Raw genomic sequence first — 2500 nt, 5'->3', positions numbered from 1 at the left:
GCTATCCTAAGTCATCCCCGTCCCAGCGCACACCCTTGTTATACGTAGCCCTGGCGATTGTGTCCAGGACAAACACCCTTGCGCCACTGGGTCGTCACACCTTGAATAAGAAGGTGACAGCCATGTGACAGTCTTGGCCACTGTGGAATATTTGGTTGCTCTTGCTTTCTGTAAATATATTTTGCCGTGCTGGAGTGTCCAACAGAAGAAAATCATAATTCATCATTTCAGGCAAAATATTCATCCAGCACGATAATTTTTTTTTTCTTTTTTACCCTTACTCAATTTTCTCCTTTTTTATCATAGGTATATTTCGCAGTTCATTGCCTGATCAGCTGCAGCCAGTCAATAATCAACACCGATTTGATGGTGCGCATTGCCCTCCACTCCCCACTCCGTGCTTCCCTGAAATGCCTGCAATAGTGTCCGTCTGCCGGATGTGGGTGATCTAGCATTGCTCCTCCCGACCCTTCCAACCCGTAACGACCTATCCGAACCCCCTAACGATCAACTATTACCTCCCAGGACCCTAAACCACATAGATATCTCTCCCTAACATTTCTTATTGAGAAAGAGAAGTTTTTTTTCCGTTGTCCTTTTATTGATACTTGATCCCTTGTCTTGTGACTTGGAATCCTCTTTCTGTATTCCAGAAAAGCGCCATGATGATTAGGGATTATCTTGTTTTGCCTCCGTATTCTCTCGACGCATCCTCTGCGTGCGTTCTAGTATCCTCTGTGGCAATCCACATTCCAGGATTTTGTCAAATGAAAATAATTCACGGATTTATTATACATACAGAAATTCCTCTTATCGTCTAGTCGTTCTTGGTGGGTCTTTAGCATCGCCTTACAACTGTCTCAACATCTCTTCCCCAAAACCTCTTATCCCTTCTTGCCTCCCCCTCCCCCTCCCCCCTTAGGATGTCCTCTCGGCGCTGCAGCCTCTCCCTCACCCTCGAGATCCTTCGGTGACTCGTGTTGACATTAGTGCGCCCGTGACCCCTTCGGCTTAAGGGGGATCACGGGCGGACCACAGACAAAGCCCCTTAATGACACTAACGAAGTAGCTAATTGACAACCACTAAATGCACCGGGATCCCCCTGCCCCTCTTTCGGAATATATAATGACCGCTAGAATAAACATTTCGATGATTTAACCTAACAAAATCTGAAAACTCGGCCCCTTTTGAAAGACCCTGTCCTCGGGCGATTTTGCCGATCAACACACTGAGACTCGATTGCTATTGGTTGAAAATATGACTCTGCGGGCCAATCAGGATGGAGCTCGTGTTTGGTATTCATTGGCAGATCCGGGGGACAAAGCGCGTTAATTACTGATGATTGGCTAGTTAATCTGACAGCCAGTTTCCCGACAACACAGATTGGGATGCGGGATTGGAGGGAAGTATTGCAGGTGAAAAGCATTTTAGGATTAAATTAAATGTTGGTGTTTACAGTTAATGCGCTCATGTTTTTGTTATAGGTGAATAGCAATTGACCTTATCAAAAAAATTGTTTTAGAATTGATTGCATAATCGGATGAACTAAAGAATCGTGAAATGAAGCGCTGGCTACACCTTTCGAGTTCATTCTTCCTGACGACGGATTTATACTCAGTAAACAAAGTCGTAAATTGTTTAGTGATGCTTTTAATCTATTGCGAAAGATTAAGACACAGTAAAGCCATGCGATACACAGCCAGCGTCGTAAGAAAGTATTTCTGCTTGACGTTGTGATCGAATGTAACATGTAGCGTCGCATGGTTATTGTCTTTACTTATTTCGATCCTTTGGGGGATATAACACAAAGTCTTATTATATTCCGTGTACAGAAGTGTATCACATCGGCCATCGGATCTCACGAGATGCCTCTCTGACTAGGCTTCTTCTTTCTGCCTCGCTTGCCTCCTCTCTCTCGCCTTTTTCTCTCCATTAATTTCAAAGGCAACACTCCCTCGCCACCAGAGTAAAGTCCTTTGGGTCGGAGAGTTTGTCTTACACCCAGTGATTCTACAGGATTATTGACTCTCTCAGTGTCTTCCCTACTCCTGCTCCGCCTCGCCACCCCGCCTCTCCCGCTGCCACCCCCTTGATCCACCCCCTCACAATCCTTCCCCCCCCTCTCCCCCTCCCTTATTCCCCTTTTGGTTAAGCCCTCTAAAAAGTAGCTCTTCTTCATTTGGAATCAATCTGAATAAAAGTTTTATCAACAAGATCCCCTCTCAGCTTCTCATATATTATGTATTCGATGGCTTTTTCGCACCCCGAGTCCTCTCGAAAACCGTTTAATTTGAGCGTTTTTTCAAAGTGCGACAGGCGCATCCCCGCTTGTAACGTCACACCTCCATCATGGCCCTTACATAACCATGACATAAGAGCACAAATCGTTCAACTCCAAGAGTGATTGGATACACCTCCCTGGCGGCCTTATGCGGCGGCTGGGAGACGAAGTGGCAATGTCAGAATTTGACTATAAATTGCGGAGGGGCTTATTAGCCT

Source organism: Penaeus japonicus, unplaced genomic scaffold, assembly GCF_977035675.1.
Source record: "Penaeus japonicus unplaced genomic scaffold, GWHDUDI00000001_assembly GWHDUDI00000013, whole genome shotgun sequence".
Classification (NCBI taxonomy): domain Eukaryota; kingdom Metazoa; phylum Arthropoda; class Malacostraca; order Decapoda; family Penaeidae; genus Penaeus; species Penaeus japonicus.
The sequence above is the reverse complement of the archived record's forward strand: the minus strand, read 5'-3'. Positions refer to the sequence as shown.